General features: G+C 37.0%; 1 non-coding gene across 1 annotated transcript; it reads right to left on the reverse strand.

Moving 5' to 3' along the window:
• Positions 1-15,662: 15,662 nt before the first annotated feature.
• On the reverse strand, positions 15,663-15,770 carry LOC118343913. Its single transcript, XR_004797700.1, has one exon. It is a non-coding gene; the product is annotated as a small nucleolar RNA R71 (small nucleolar RNA).
• Positions 15,771-16,942: the final 1,172 nt, after the last annotated feature.

The following is a 16,942-nucleotide window of genomic DNA, read 5'->3' on the forward strand; positions in this document are numbered from 1 at the left end:
AATATTTAGAAAGTTAGCAATCAGTTTATCGGTCCCATCTAGATCATATTTAACTAGCCAGTCCTATTAAGATATTGTTATTTTATTTTAGGATAATGTTAGGCGGCACCAAACGTGCTTCTCAAATATGCACACTAATGTAAATGATTTTTTAAAGTAATTTTTAAACATCCTTAATCATTGTGAAAAAATACAAATTCACTAATATTTACTTTCTTAATCACATCTCAAAAGCATACTTAGATTGAGATAAAACTACACCTGGAAGTTGCGGGGTGACTTGAATGCCAAAAAAATAATGTATGAGAACCAGCTCTTTCATTGCAAACTGCTGACTAAGGGTACTTTTGGATGTTGAGCTCAGCTCAGCTGAGTTGAGTTCTTTATGAATAGTTGTGACTTGAATAGTGGAGGAAGTTATGTGGGGCCTATTTAAACTGAGTTTAAAGCGTGTTTATATGTTAAGATGAGTTTAGTACTTTTTATGAAAAATTGAAAAATGTTGTGGGCCCCATGTATAAAGATGTTTTAAGTTGAAAATGGTTGTGGGTTCCCCGTGTAAGAAGGTTTTGAGTTTGGATGAATTTCTTAATTTGAGAGTTGAATGTTTAGAAGTTAGACTGAACTCGGCTGAGCTTAGCTGAGTTTCAGAACCAAACGCAACCTAAGAGTAGTAGTGAAGGCATTAAGATATGAGGGGTTTGAACTAGTGTGAAGAATATCATCTACATATAAGAGTAAAAAAATAGTGCCTAGAGATTAGTGATATATGAAAAGTGAAGGGTTAGCAGAGCTATACTGGAAACCATAGGCAATAAGGAAAGTACTAAGTTTATCAAACCAGATGTGAGGGATCTGTTTTGAGCCATAGAAGGCCTTATTTAACTTGCAACCATAAGAAGAAAAAGTAGGATGGATAAAACCTGGAGATTGGTAAATAAACACGTCCTTCTAGAGATCACCATGGAGGAAGGCATTCTTGACATCAAGTTGGCGAATATCCCAATGGCAAACAAAGGCAATACTGAGAATGATTCAGATGGTGCCGAGTTTGATTACAAGAGAGAACATCTCTATATAATTGACACCATCAATTTGGTTGAAGCCCTTAACACCAAGGCAAGCTTTCAACAGATTGAGAGTACCATTGGCATTGATTTTTGTCTTGAAGACCCACTTGCAACCAATAACATTCATGTGAGGGGAACGAGGCACGAGTGTCCAAGTGTTGTTGTCTTGGAGAGCTTGGATCTCATCTTGCAGTGCTTTGGTCTAGACAGTGTGATAGTGGGCGTACTTCAAGTTGGGCTTGTGGATCCCAGCCTGAGAGCACGTTACCATGTTGTGGCAAGGAGGATCCGAAATGAGTGTATCAATGGATGAGAAGGGGGCTTGGCAAAGGGGAGAAGGTCATCATGTTGGGCACTAAGAACCTCCATGGGAGTCAAAGATGGTATAGGGGTGGCACCAATCACGGGTGACCTGGAATCAGCTGATGGAAGAGGTACTTGCACATAAGAGACACTAGAGACACTTGTTGGGTTAGAAAGTGTAGACCTTGGTGAATGCCAATCCATAAATGTTGATAAACTTTGGTCAGAAGAGGGAGGGAGGTGGAGATTCCCGGGCAGTTTGTAAGGGAAGGTGGGTTCATAAAAAAAACATGTCAGGAGATGAAGGTTCGACGAGAGGTCGGGTGGTAGCATTTATACTCTTGGCGTTCGTCACTATAGCCCATAAAAGTACGTGGGAGAGTTTTTGGGTCAAATTTGTTATGTTTATTGTCCCAAGTATATGAGTAGCATTTAGACCCCAAAGACCCGAAGAGATGTGTAGTCGGGATAATGACCATGAAGAAGGGAAGATGGTGAGTTAAGATCTAATGTAGTGAAAGGATGACGATTTATTAAGAAAACAGTAGTTGAAAAAACTTCGACCCAAAAACGTTTTGAAACACCACTTTAAAAAAGTAAGGTCATACCTAATTCACAAATTGTTCGATGTCATTGTTCCACCGAGCCATTCTGTTCGGAGGTATGAGGACATGAGTATTGATGGAGAATACCTTGTTGTTGAAGGTGAAGATTGAGTTGGGTGTTGGTGAACTCACCAGCACCATCGTTTTGAAAGATTTTGCTGTTTTCGTTGAATTGACGTTCAACAAATTTTCAAATAAAATAAAGACATTAAAGAGTCAGATTTTTTTTCATAAAGGAATAAACTACATATTTAGAAAGAACATGCATAATATTGAAATTGTCCAACAGATAAAACTAGGGTAGGTCCTGATAAATCACACTAAACTTTATCAAATACATTCAAACCAATAGTAGAGGGCAAAGATGGAAGTTTACCCATTTTGTCTAACTGAAACTCTCACAAAGAGAGTTTTTTTTTTTTTTTTTTCTTTCCGTTGAGAACAGAAATAAAGCCTTGAGAACGAAGAACACTAAGTGTACATTCTTGGGGATGTCTCAACCGTTGATGCCACACTTCTTCAGAAATAGTTTGAAATCTAGTGGAGAAGTGTGCTTCGAGTGGTAGGGACAGTACATAGAAGTTACCCTTTCATCGTCTATTCAACAATGTGCGATTATTAGCCCTTTCCTTAATAGAGAAACCAACACCGTAAAATTCACAATTGTAAGGATAATCAGTTGTAATTGGATAATTGGTAAAAAAAATTTGCAAAATCAAGAACAAGTAAAATATCTTTTAATTTAGAGCATCCTCATCTGGTTCCTATAAAATTCCCTAAATTTTAACAAAAATACACCATTCATTAAATTTTATCCTAAATGTTACCTATCTTTACAAAACCTCCTACATCTTATTCTCTATATTTTCCCTATTCTATTAAAATATCTTTATTTTTTGCCTCTTATTTTCAAAAATATATTCTACTTTATTTTGTAAGCACTTTATAGGATTTTTATTTGGATACAATAATACTTTTAAAATTAATACAGCATTACGAATAATAATTTTTTCTTAAATATGTGCGATTTCCCATGCAATGATATTTTCTAATATATTTTTGTCCACATATATAACGGTAATATTTTATTTGTATTGTGTAACGGTAACAATTTTTGTCCTTCATACAACGTTTAATTATTTTCAGCCTTCCGCCAACGGTAACATTGTTGTCATTTCTCTAACGGTAACATTTTGTTAGTCCTTTCCCCAATGGTAACATTGTTTTGGTCCTTTCCCCAATGGTAGCATTTTTTGTCTTCTCTCCAGTGGTAACTAAAGTAAGGCATGATGTAACACTCGGGTCTAGCACCAAGGCACTTTCTAAAATTCTTGGGTTTATAGGTATGAAAAGCTCATTTGGGATTATGAGTAAATTTTTTTGGAAGAGAGTAGGAGCCTAAGATTTTATTTTAGCGGATATAAAATTTTTAGGGCTTGCCATGTTAGTTAAAATCATTATATATTTTTGTTTGGATGGAATCTTTGTATAGGCTAGGAATTTATGCAACTAATATATTTCTTTTAAGGATTAGACATGGCCCAAAGGATTGGAATGGGCTAAAAGGCCGAAGCCCTGATATCTTGTTTTAGACTCTACATTCTACAAGTTTCACACCTTTTTTATTCACTGCATGCTCACTCCCTTTCCTTCCTTCTCTAGGGTTTTATTATTTTTTCCTATATATACACAGATATAACCTCGCATGCAAGTAGAAATCTCCCTCTATCTCTCCCTCAAACAAACATGATGTCGCTTTCACGTTTTGAAACTACCGTGCACTAACCATGGAAGCCAGAAGCCAACTCGCCCCATCCACAACCAGCCCACACGAAGCCGTAACCAACTTGTAAGTCTTAGCCCTACAAGCTATCTCTGAACCACCCTCAGAGTAGATCAACTGTGAGCCAGACTCCGTACAAGGTAAACGCCACCACCATAGCACTCGTAGCCAACCACCATCGTGCATGACTCGGCCACTGCAAATCTCCACTCGGCCACTGCACCCGCAGGAACTGCCCACATACACGACAAACGTGAAAACCACTGTGATAGCCCACAACTCAGCCACCACAGCACTACCATGCACCACCATACCCCACACTAATCATATCCTCATTGTCCCCTGTTTTAGCTCCCCAAAACAAAGCAACGACAACCTAGTCCTCAACCCTTTTCAGTGCCACTAGCCACGGCAAGGAAATACAGAGGCTGTATTCCTCCGCCATAAGTGAGGGCTAATTAATAAACTTGGGATGGGGCTGCTACGTGTGTGGCTACCGGATCTTTTTAAAAAAAAGACAAAAAAAATACAAAGGCGTGATAAGAAAAGCCCCAAAAAATGCCAGCGATACACCCCAAGTCCACCATTTTCCTCACAGTAAGCCATTGTCAAATGTTTCCCATTGCTCTCTCTCATCACACACTCTCTCTCTCAGTGTGCAGCTGCCTAGCCCCGCTCGTATCTCAGCCACTTCGTAGCTTCTCTCACAATGAGTCTCTGTCACACGAGTACCTTGGTCTAGTGCATATCTCCCTAGGTTATATGTTTTGTTGTAAAGCTCCTTACGTAGAGATGGTAGGGAAGACTAGTTTTAGTTAATATTACATTTTTGCCCTCAAAGTTTTAAGCATGAGGGCTTTGAATTTAGATTTGAGTGGATCTACTGTTAAGGTGGGCCTCAGTTGGTTCCCAGAAGATTTGTACAACATTTTTAAGTGGGTCTAGTCTCACTTTATATGAGTTCAAAAATTATGTTTTGTAGAAAAAAAATAGAATTAATGTATTAGTTGGAAGAGGTAAACGATATCGATGAAATTTGCGAAGTAATGATATTTTAGCATTTAGAGAATTTTAGACATTTAGGTAAGATAGGTTATTTTAGTATTTCAAGTTTAAGTATCGAAATACAAGTTCGATTAAAAATTTACGGAAGTTACATGACTATTTTATAGGTGATGATTGATTTTTGTTCGACACTATTGTGGAAAAAAATTCCAGTAAAGTGGGGTTCCTATGCTAGACTTTGCATAAAAAATAAAATAGGCTGAGGTTGATTTTTGGAAAATATGCATGTTTTGTCATGGATAGAGATTTTAGGAAGAGAAGATATTTTAGAGTTTCGAGGATTTTAGTTATTAGGAAAATAGAGATTTTATTCTAATATCTCGGGTTTGAATTACAAAGTACGTGTTCAATTTGAGATTTACAAAAGTTACACGTGTATTTTATAGGTGACGATTGATTTTTGTTAAGTACTACTACGAAGAATTTCTTAAAAGCTAAGTAAGCATGGTTCATATGCTAGACTTTGCATAAAATTAAATGAATTGAGGTCAATTTTGGAAAATATGCATGTTTTGTTATGAAAAGAAATTTGAAACGACCTCAATTATTTGTTCTGCATTACTCATGAAATTATGTATAAGAATAAGGTATTTTCTGGCATGATTGGTAAACATGAGCTTATCTTTGGCATTTTGTTATTGAACTGAGAAAAATGAGCGAATATGAATATTTGACAAATTTGCATGTGACGTGAAGATGTTCTGAATCTGTTTTGAAAAATGTGAAATGATCTGAATTTCAGTACTCTGTTTTGATATGATGTGGCATCTAAAAAACCTTTGGCGTGACTTTATGATTCTGTTCTGACTCTAATTCTGATTCTATTTTGACTTTGATTCTGGTTCTGATATGGTGATTCTGATTCTGTTTTGCTCTGATATGTGTCCCTGTCATGGGATATAATAGTGACCTCTTACCCAATCACAGGATGTAATAGTGACCACTAGTCCTATCACGGGATACATTAGTGACATATGGCCTTGTCATGGGATATAATAATGACTCTGGCCCTGCCACGGGATATAATAGTAGTTTTTTATTCTAAGTGTAATCGCTTTGGTGTCATGGTGATTTATGTTCTGCTTGACTTTCTGCAGAATGTACAACCCTATCAAGGAGGTTAAACATGGTCTCTGTTCTGATATGATGCTCTGATTTGATATGATATGATAAAAATAAGATGATTAGTTATGTTATGCCAAATGGTTTTGAATATGAACAGTTGGATTTTGATTATGGATATTTTTGAACTTTTGCTCTGATATTTTTGATAACATGTTCTAATTTCGCATTCTGAAAATAAAAAGTGTTTTGTTTTGTATTCTGAACTCTGTAAATACTCATGTTTGCATATTAGTATATGGTCCCTACTTACTGAGTTGTTGATAACTCATCTCTTATCTCCACATTATTTTTCAAATAAATTTTGATGGTTCAGCTGGAGAACAAGAGTAGGAAGTTTTAATAAGGTGTGATGATCATATAGGAATAAGTGTCTAATGGTACAAGTACTTATTTGAGAGTGATAGTTAGTAAATTGATTATTTTTTATTATTTTGATGTGTTGAGTTAAGGATATTTTCAAGTCTTTGGAGAGTTTTTAATTTATTTTATTGAGGATTTTCTTTAGTATTTCGTTGGAGGGACAGAGATATTTGTTATAAAGAAATGATACATGGAGTCGTGAGTGTGCAAGCGTCGTGTAGTCGCTTTGAAAAAAGTGAATAAATATGGGACCCCACATGAAAAGAAATTAATATTTTAACAGTCGACCCCACTCTTTTTCAAAATGACTGCACGGTGCTTACGCACTCTACGACTGTATGTGGTATTATGCTTTGTTATATAATTGTGCTATTGGAGATGATATCTAGTATTAGGAGCTAACTCTCCAAACTTCCAGGACCGGGGCTTTACACATGAATTTAATATTCATGTTCAATTGCATGAATTTAAGTAAGGCATGACTAAAGTAAATCATATCCATTCACATTCAGTGCCGCAAATGTCCTTTTCCCTTATAATTTGAGGGAAAGTTAAGGGTTTTCACCCTAAACCATCAATTATAATTCACAACACAGAGCAATGAAACATAGAGCACTGAAACAACATAGAACAATGGAACAGTAGAGAACATTGGAACAACATAGAGCAATGAAATAGCATGGTCGTAGTGGAACAACACAGAGCAACGAAAGAGCACAGAGCAATGAAACAACAAGTTTGTAATGAAATAGCATGGCCACAATGGAACAACACAGAGCAACGAAAGAGCATAGAGCAATGAAACAACAAGTTCGTAATGAAATAGCACGAAGTAATGGAACAACACAGACCAATGAAATTGCACAGAACAATGAAACAGCATGGTCGCAATGGAACAACAAAGACCAATTAAACATCACAGCACAATGAAACTGCACAGTGTAATGAAATTGCACAAAGCAACAAAACTACACAGAGCAATGAAACAGCATGGTCTCAATCCAACAACATAGAGTAACGAAACAACACAGACCAATCCAACATCACAAAGCAATTGAACAACAAAGATCAATCCAACAGCAGACGAAAATATCGAGGTTTTTTTTTTCATAATTTGCAATATTTAGATCAGAGGAAAATAGATCCAAATCTAAGCATAGAAAATGGCAATCTCAGCACATGGAGGAAAAAAATTGCTCAAAAAATCTAGGGTTCTTTTCCCCTAAATTGCAATTTACAAATAAGTGGAAAATAGGCCCAAATCTAAGCATAGATAATGATTATTACAGCAATGGAGGAATTACATTGCAACAATAATTTGAGAAAAACATTTATTCAAAGGAGATCTGAAAACCCAAAAGAAATCTAGGGTTTTTTGTCAACACGTTGGTTCTGAAAATCGAGCCATAGAGGAACCTTTTTCTCAGTGAAATGGGATAGAGAAGATCGATGCAAACAGCCATGGAGGATCTCAAATGGATGAAATTCCAAATCACATGAAGCCGAATCGTCAGTGTGTGTGAATGAAAATGGGGGAACCCAGTTGGAGAAAAGTGAGGGAGAATAGGGATACTTATAGTGATGAACCAATGGAGAGGCTGTCGTTGATGGTGGAAAAAATGATGAAAGCACCCAATAGTCAAAGGGAGAGAGACGCAGGAGCAATGAACAGTAGCCAATGAAAAGAACAATTCGGGATGTACAGTGGATCTCCATATTGTAGCATCTAAATTCTACCACCCTATTTTAGGGATTAGGATGGAGGAGAGTTTGGGGTGAAAACCCTAAACGTTCCTCCAAATTATAAGGAATAATGACATGTAGGATATCGAATGCGAATGTTCTTAATCATAGTCTCCACTACGAACAAAGGTGTCACCAATGAGTATGATTTTGTGAAGACTACCATCTCCAATTAGAAACGCGTCATTACCTAGATTGAAAAACAAACCTAAATTATTTTTCATGTAGGCAGAAACACTGGTGTCTGTAGTCCATTCTGTATGATGAGTGCCATTTTCAAGAGTCATAAAATTCGGGTCCTTCCCTCTCACAGGGGAAGGTTGTGTGCTTTGTCCTTGACAAAGCTTCTGTCTCTTGGAGTGTAGTCCATTGTGCTTGGTTTTGTTTCTCATGGAAATTACCCTACATTGGTCTTCCTTGATGTTAACAGATGAAGAACAACAGGCAACAATACTACCAGAGGCTACGATAGAAGCAACAAAGATCAGAGGGAGCCATGGCCTTCTCAATCTAATCCTTAATGACAGAACAACAAATAGGGAAGCGTTCAAGAGCGCAATGGCAAAGGTGTGGAATATTACTAGGTGGGAACCTTCATAGAATTGGGATCAAATAGGTATCTCATGGAGTTCCAACTAATCTTAGACAAGGAGAAGGTCTTACAAGGGCGCCCCTGGTCCTTTGACAGACATCTCATCTGCCTACAAGAATTTGAGGGAGAGCTTCCCCAAGCAAGGTGCAGTTTAACTTAGACCCATTCTGGGTGCAAACCCACAACCTTCCCTTCGCAACCATGAACAAAGGGATGAGAGAAAGCATAGGTGTAGCCACTGCCAAGGGCACAAGGTGGAGGTTGATGCTCAGGGTGATAGGTGGGGAAGTTTTCTACGATTCCGAGTGGATGTTAATGTAACTAAACCTCAGTTTCTGGGCAGATTGCTTCATCATAGAGGTAAGAAGCTGAGGATGACCAGATGGAGTTTGAAAAAAGTCAAATACGAAAGCCTCCCTAACTTTTGTTTCAAGTGTGGCCAGATGAAGCATGACCAAGGGAAATGTCCAAAATATAAACAAGCCTCGCAAGCATAGGAACAATATGGACCTTAGATGAGGGTAGGATTGATTGAGATGAATTATTGCATATTTTATACATTTAGAACCAATATATTTTATTTATTTCATTACATTATTCTTGGTTTTAGATGAAAAAATGGTTAAGATGAATAAATCCAAGTTGTGATTTAAATTGGTTAATAGTATGATTTATGCTTAATTTTATAACTTGTGATTTAATTAGACAATGTTCATTTACATGCATAACATATTTTTGATATTCTATTATTCTTATTTTATTTTATTTCTAATTTCTATTATTTTATTTCTAATTTCAAATTCAAAGGACTTTCAAGTGCGCAAGACGTTGGAACAACTTAAGAACTTTCAAAGAATGTAGGACTCTTCAAATAAGGATAATGATGGGGATTAGAGTCCAAAATCCGTTAGGAGACAGAATGAACACACTTTAGTATTTTAATCATAACTTTCCGCTCAAATATCGGATCGATACAATTATTGATGCGTTAGAAAGCTATCTTAAAGGGCTACAAAGTTATGTCCAATAATAATTTCCAAATTTGAACTCTTGAATTGCATACGTGGCTGTCAATTTGAGTCTTAAAATTTAAGCGATTTTGTGTGTGGGAATATGAAGACATTAGGGTCTCTCTCCTACCCTATTTAAGCATATCATTAGCACAAAATTGGGGACTTTTGTAGAGCAGCGCTGCACATTTGAAGAACTATTCTAGGGTCCAATTGTCGCTCCAGCCACTGCCTCCATTGCCTACCACCTCCATCTCCATTCATTTGGCTTGCTCTTTTCACTCTCTACTTTTTATTTAATTTTAGTTTAAAGTTTATGGAATATTTTTGAGATATTTGGCTTAGACTTTTGGGCATTTTATTTGCTGTTTATTTACTTCATGTTATTTATTTTTCTCGCTTCTTTAAGTTTTCATTGAACAGTGATTACAATTGCTATGGATTAATTTTGAGAATTTGTGATTTGAATACAAGGATGAACCCTAAAATCTTGATTTTGGGGCTTTTGAATTTTCAATTCGTATTTTGTCAATTACTTTCTAATCTATTTTAATTCTTAGATTACTTTTATTAATCTCTCAGTTCCATTGCATGTTAGATCGATTAAAGCTTAATTAGGACTTAAATAATTTCTGCTTTGTTGTTTAGTCTAGTTGATTTTCTTTATTGTTAATTTCAATTCTTTAGTTTTTTCTTTTTACATTTCATTTCCACACTCAAAAATCCAAAAATATGAATCTAGTCCATGACTAGTGCCCTTTTCATTCTTGTTGCACTCTTCCATCCATTTCACATACCATCATTTTTATTTTCTCTTTGTGAATATTTTCATCATTTTAAGGAAGTTTGATTTTAAGTAACTTTCCCTGAGGAGACGATCTAGGAATTTATTCCTAATTATTACGCGACATCCTCCTGCACTTGGGATAGCTTTTGTGCTACTCATTTTTTAGTGAGCCAAGGATCACGGCCACCCCAACTGTTTCTTTGAAAAAATACGGTGGCGAGGGAAGTGGACAAATCTAAGGCTTAATCAACAACAGAGGATGAGGCTTCAAGCCATTAGCCAACACCCTAATTTTAGGAGCCAGCACCCCAATCTCAGGTGCCAACTTTGGACCAAATGCACCTTGATAGCCAGTTGATCCGTGAGGACCTACTACCTGCCACAGCAACTAAAGGCTATGGTACCAATTTCACCCCTTTATATTCCCAGACCCCAGGAACTATTAATGGAAGCTGTGAGGATCCAAGTTTTTGTCTAGAATCTGAGGTGCAAAAGGCCAACAACATAGGGACAACAAAACTGCCAATTCCCCTCTAGTCAGCTTCTCAACAAGTTGACATTCTAACAGAAACCCTTTATGCTCCTGTAGGAAACAAGTGGAGAAGAAAAGCCAGGATGAAGACCAATGCTCTATCTAACATATCAAATCTCTCAGAGGCCCCTAGAGAAACAAGAGCTTCCAAAAGAAATGGTAATGCAATGGTATACTTTACTAACACCCCCTTCAAAAGAAATCTAAAAAATGCTCAAACCTGCAAGGAGTTTACTTTAGGCCCCAGCCCCCCAAATGAATTGTATAAGCTGGAATTGTCAAGGGCTTGGAAACCCTCGACAATTCATGAGCTTCACCTTCTGGTGAAAGGTAAGTCCCCCCACCTGGTCTTCCTCTTTGAGACCAAGTGCAATAGTGATAAAATGGAAAGAATCTAATGTAAAATGGGGTTTGAGAACTGCTTTAGTGTTAACAGTAGAGGAAGGAGTGGAGGATTGGCCCTTCTCTGGCATTCCTCAGTGGCTCTCAGTGTCATCTCATACACTAGTTGGCACATCTATATGATTAGTAACCAACCAAACAATGGAACCCCTTGAATACTTACGAGTTTCTATGACCATCCCAACACAGCTAAAAGGAATGCCACTTGGCAGCTTTTAAAAGAATTAGCTCCCTCACTCCATGTCCCTTGGTTGTGCTTTGGAGACTTTAATGAGATCACAAGCATTATTGAGAATTTTGGAGCTGCATCTCGACCCTATAGGCAGGCATATAGTGGAATTTAGAGAAAAATTGGTCCACTATGATTTAAATTATCTTGGTTATGCAAGAGATTGTTTTACATGGGAAAACAACAGAAAAGGCTGCCAATTTAGCAAAGAGAGACTAGATAAGGCCCTTGGCAATTCTGCATGGCTCGATTCCTTTGTGGAGTACTCAGTGTAACACTTGTTTGCCACATCCTCAGACCAGCCCCATTCATACAGATTCATGATAAGTTTGAATCCAAAAAGGTGGATAGGATATTCAAGTACGAAGTAAGCTGAAGTAAACAAGAAGGTTGTGGGGATACCATAAAACAGATATGGGAGAACTCCACAAGGCAGCCTGACTCACTCTAGAAACTCTGCAAAGCCTACAAGACTGTCAAAACAGCTTAAAATGGTGGAGTCAAAACATGCACAGATGTCAAGGGGAGCTGCTGAAGTCCATAACAAAATGACTCAATACCTTGAAAAGTCAAATGAAGGGGACCTCTATGTTGAGATAAAAACCCTTCAAAAAGAAGTGGACCTCCTACTTGAAACTGAACACTCCGAATGGAAACAAAGAGCCAAGCAAACTTGGCTTAGAGAAGGGGACAAAACCACCTCCTACTTTCACAAGTGTGCCAGCTAAAGGAAAAGGCATAATGCCATCAGGAAGATCCTAGACATGCAGGGACTTGAACACAATAACCAACAAGATATTAGTAAAGCCTTCCAACAATTTTTCCAGAATCTGTTCACCTCTTCAAGTCCAACTGGCATTGATGCATGCATAGCTCCCTTGCAAAGAAAGATTACAGCATACATGAACACCTCTCTTTCCCAACCCTTTACTGATGTGGAGGTAAAAGAGGCCCTTTTTAGCATGAACCCATAGGATCACTTAGCCCTTATGGGTTCCCAGCAGCCTTTTACCAAGGACACTGGGGAAAGAGTAACAAAAGCAGCATCGAAGGCTCTGAATGAAGGATGTTGGTCTAATAAGATGAATGACCCTAATTGCTCTGATCCCAAAGATCCCATCCCCATCAAAGGTGACTAATTTTAGACCAATAAGCTTATGCAACATCTTTTAGAAGATTATTGCAAAAACACTAGCTAACAGGTTGAAACTGGTTCTACTTCACCTCATTTCACCTACTCAGACAACATTTGTTCTAGGGAGGTTAATCACAGACAATTTGATTGTAGCCTTCGAGTCTTTCCATACCATGAAGTCAAGAATGAAAGGAAGGGACGGATACATGGCCCTTAAGCTCGATATGAGCAAGGCCTACGACAAGATCGAATGGACTTTCCTAAAATCTTTTATGTAGCATATTGAAATCAATGCAAAATGGGTGGACACTGAATTTTGTGAGCTCAGTATCCTATTCCCTTATTCTTAATGGAGCTCCTCAATAGTGATTCACACCTTCGAGTATGAGGTTACATTTGAAGAGGAGAAACAAGATGGTAATGAAAGGTCTGAGGCTCATATGAGGGCCTTTAGGAATGCCCTGGAGTACAATTCACTATTTGATTTAGGGTGGAGGGAAGAGAAATACACTTGGAGTAATAAACATGAGAATGAATCTTTTGTTAAAGAAAGACTAAACATGGTTGTTACAAACTTAGTGTGGTCTGATCTCTTTAAAGATGTGTGGGTCAACTACCTACCTAGCATAAATTCAAATCACAAACCTATGTTGTTGACAATCACTAATAACTTGTCAGGTTTTATGAAAGGAAAGATGTTTAGATATGAAGCAAAGTGGGCACTTGATGAAGAACATAGAAGAGTTATAGAATTAGATTGGTTGGAAGGTGTAGCAAACCAGGACCCCATGGAAAGAGTTCAAAGATTACTGTATAATTGTAGTGGAATGCAGATAAAAGGGAAATAACGTTGTTTTAAGTACTCTTATTACACTTGATTAAATAAGTTTTATTTGCAAAAAAGAGTATTTAATAAACACTGCATAACAATTGGGCAACTGACATGAGTAAAGGCTGATTACAAATAAAAATAGAATTGGGTTCAGTTTGACTTAACTTAGACTTATACGGGCATAAATTCTCATGTGCGTATGATACTTTGAGGCCCACATCTGCAGAAAGGCTTAAGTAATTCATGATACAGCCAAAGCAAAGTTGAGGCCCACATCTGCTAACTCAAAGAAGAGGAAAGGAAGATTCTAGATGGGAGTCTACGAAAAGCAAAGGAAAAGTGAGAGAGAAACAGTTACGGGAGCAGAACATGGAGGAAGAAGAATATGTGGTGCAAAAAGAGAGAGATCCTGGAAATGGGTATAAAAAGGAGAGGAGGTACAAGAGAAGGGGGTTGCTTAGGAGCAAGATTTTGTTGTTTTCTTTTACATTTCATAGCAAACCATTGGGAGTTTTGGGGTTTCTACTGAGTCGATTTTTCACCTTCACAATGGGGAAGATCGGCTAAGGTTGAAGCTTGGGTTGTGGTAAAAGCCTTCTTGTATTCCTCATTTTTACAAGATCTTTTGTGTAGATTTTCTATGCTTTCTGTTGTTGAGGATCAGATTCTAAAAATTAGGGATTTGAAAGATTTGCTTGCTCTTTCTGTTGTTGACATAAGGCACAACAGAATCTTGAATTAATCAAGGTTTCTTTCAGCCGAATGTCAAAAGTCGAATCAGGATGTAGCTACAGTGAGGAAATTTTCTAAGTTTTGGTACAAATAACTCTGAACATGTATTTCCATATTTTCATGATATTAACATCTTGATTGAGTTAGTAATTGATAAGAGGTACCCAGAAATTCTTCTGAAATGTTGAATCAGAGGAATGAAATATCCCGCAACGCAAGTGTTTGTTAGATTTTCTTTATATTAATAGTTGTTTTTAAAATCCTGAAGTTTTTCTAGATTATTGTTGTTTTTAAATCTTGAAAGTTTTTCATGACTTGAAAGTAGTAAAATCAAGTATTACAATTGTTCCGTTTTTACTTGCCTTACTCTCCTGAGTACTGATTTTCTTTTACTAGTTATTTCAATCTCCACCAACTGTGAATCTGAAATCCTTCATGCTCAACCATACATTCCATTGACAATGTAAAAAAACCACTTCCGTATCAAAACAAGTTCTCCTTTTGTTGGGTTTTAAATCATTGTTGTTTTTCTAAAATTTCGATTACTTAATTTGTGAGATGGTGAAGAGTCACAAACACATTTGTCCCTGTGGAAATGACCTTGGGATTTCCCTAATATTACAATTGATCCACTTCTACATTTGGAAGTGATAATTTGGAGGCCATCAAGTTTTTGGCTCCGTTGTCGGGGACAACTGGTGTTTTCATAGCATTATCATATTGCTAAGAGGGTGTTTGTGGAGGTGTGAACCTCTTCACAGCTTGGGTGACATCTTTTCCTCTCATTTCATTTATTTTTTTTTTTATTTTACTTTATTTTCATGTTATTTTATTTTGCTGAATTTGCATGACTGGTTGGGCTAGAGATAGCTCATATAGACCTGCTAGGACTGAATCATCAACCTCATCATCTGGTTCATCTGTTTCTCATAATACATCATTTGACACTCATAGCAACATGGCTGAAAATGATCAAAATGATAGGGAAATGGTAAATCCTAACGGGACACTTAGAGAATAATTGCAGCTTGTTAGGACTAGCCCACCCTCTTGTATCATTCAACCTTTGAATGCAAATAATTTTAACTTCAAACCTAGAATGATTCCATTGCTACCACATTTTCATGGCATGGAATCAAAAAGCCCTTATTTGCACATCAAAGAGTTTGAAGAAGTTTGCTCAACTTTCATGGATAGAACATGCACTGAAGAAGTCATTAGATTAAAATTGTTCCTATTTTCTCTAAAGGACAAGGCTAAAACCTTGTTAAAATCCTTAAGGCCAAGGTCTATTGGGATTTGGTAGGAAATGTAAATGAAATTTTTTAAAAAAACATTTCCCTATGCATAGGACCAATGCCTTAAAAAGACAAATTATGAATTTTGGTCAAAAGGATGTAGAAACATTTTATCACTGCTGGGAATGTTTTAAAGACTTATTAAATGCATGTTCTCATCATGGATACGAGAATTGGAGGTCATAAGTTTTTTTATGAGGCTCTACAACAAAAAATGAGACAATTTGTGGAAACCATGTGCAATGGTGAATTTTTTAACAAAGAACCCTTGGAGGCATTTGAATACTTTGACTATTTGTCTGAAAATGCTCAGTCTTGGGATGTGTCTGAAGTATATGACAGATCTGAAAATCAAAAGTTTTAAGTGGGCGTGGAAAGTATCATTTGAAAAAATCTAATGATTTACATGCTAGACTTGCATTACTCTCAAAGAAGGTAGAGTCTATAGAGCTTAAGAAAGGCAATGAGTTGCAAGTCTTACCATCTACTTCTGAAAAATGTAACATTTGTGAAGATCCAAGACATGTAACTAGTTGATGCCCAATCATTCCTGCTTTTAAAGAAGTCTTACTTGACCAATCTAATGCTGTGAATATGATCTTTAAGAATTTTGCTGGACCATATTCTAACACCTATAATTCAGGTTGGAGAAACCATCCCAATTTTGGTTGGAGAAATGAGCAGCTAGCAGTACCTAGACTGCTCAATATGCTTCCTATTCAGCACCAATAGCACTAGGACCTTCACAGTGTGTGAATCAAACACCTCTAGTGCAAAAGAAGAACCTGGAAGACACCATACAATAGCTGTCCGTGAGCCTCCAGTAATTCATGCAAAGTCAAAATACAATAAATAATCAGAATTCACAAGCAATAAATGACATCAGAGGAACAATCACAAGAGTGACCACCTCTCTGGAAATGGGGAAATTTCCTACTCAGCCTCAACCCAACCCTCAAGAACAGAATCAACAAATTCAAAGTAATGCTGAAAGTGCCAATGTCAAATTTGTTAAGGCCATCACAACTCTAAGGAGTGTTAAGGTTGTAGATATTCCTGCACATGGTGCAACCAGCTCAAGTAAAAATTCTAACTCTTCCCAAGATAAAGGTGAGCCAAGCATGCTAGAATCTGAAACAAATGCATGCCCCATACCTGCCCTATTCCCACATAGATTACTTTCTCTGCAAAAGGAAAAACAACATGCTGAAATTTTGGAAATTTTTAGACATGTCAGGATTAATATTCCTCTTCTTGATGCTATTAAGCAAATTCCTACTTATGCTAAATTTCTAAAGAATTTATACACTGTAAAAAGGAAGTTAAATGTGCAGAAAAA

Source organism: Juglans regia, chromosome 11 (assembly GCF_001411555.2).
Source record: "Juglans regia cultivar Chandler chromosome 11, Walnut 2.0, whole genome shotgun sequence".
NCBI lineage: Eukaryota > Viridiplantae > Streptophyta > Magnoliopsida > Fagales > Juglandaceae > Juglans > Juglans regia.